Raw genomic sequence first — 1,144 nt, 5'->3', positions numbered from 1 at the left:
CTTTCTTTCAAACAAGATGAGAGGACAGATGACAGAAAGTGATACTGTACAGATCCAAAAGAGGAGACATGATTGCTAAAACATATACCTAGATGAAGATTTTGCTTTGCCATATCAAAACTTCAGGACCAGAGTCATAATTTTAATGCAGTTATGATAGTCTGTAGTGAAAAACAGAGGTGGCTTATGAATGTGAAGGATTCTTTCCCAATTCAAGTAGATTCACTACCATTGGGGTTATTAAGATTTTTAAATGTTTTAAAAGAAGTCTCTTTTGCTCACCAAGGCTGCATTTATTTGATAAAAAATAAAGTAAAAATAGAGTAACATTTTTTACATGGTTTCATTTGTTCTTCAAAACTGGTTCAGAATTTTTTTTATTAGTCAATGGTAATTTAAATGTTCACTATGTAACTTTCAGTCCTCTAGTGGTTAAAAAGCAAAACCTGCATGCATTTTGCACAAGAATGTTATTTTGGTTGTGCTTCGGCTCTGTGTGACTGTGCAGATGAATATGACCCTTCACAATAGATAATGCTTTACAAAGAACTCTGTTGGAGTAGAGCTACAAATGCCATTTTATGGTAAATAAAAACAAGTAGGCCTATAATAAAATCTCCATCTCCACATCATTAACAATTTCAAATCCCTCAGTTTGCGCCATCGTTGATTCTCGTTTTATTGCAAGCTGTCACGTTCTCTTTTTGCCAGCAGACTCTCCTCCGTTATGTGTTTTTTTAAATGGGTAATTCCCCAGAGGTTCAAGATGTGTTCCATGTCAACATTGTGACAACTAACTTGCCATTCTATTTACAGACATAACGAGACACGCATGGGCAAGTGACATATGTAGGCTACGCAATTTCCTGCGAAAAACATACCACACAGTCTAAAATATAAAAACTTTCAATAAGCTGAATTAGGGTAAGAAAAAAACCCCATTACATATAGTACCTTTAAACATTTACATTTTTACTAACATTAAAGGCAATTTCAGACAGGCTAGCAAAAGCAAGCTAGCTTTAAAAGCATAAGATCCCACCCTCCCTTCAGAATGCTCCTTTAAACCTTTCCCCGCCAAACACAGAATTTTCCATTATTTGTAAGAAAATGCTTCCTCACTAAACACAGAATTTTCTGTGTT

Source organism: Siphateles boraxobius, unplaced genomic scaffold (assembly GCF_051911475.1).
Source record: "Siphateles boraxobius isolate OS27281-9 unplaced genomic scaffold, OSU_SipBor_1 6, whole genome shotgun sequence".
NCBI classification, from domain to species: domain Eukaryota; kingdom Metazoa; phylum Chordata; class Actinopteri; order Cypriniformes; family Leuciscidae; genus Siphateles; species Siphateles boraxobius.
This window is presented reverse-complemented; position numbering follows the sequence as displayed.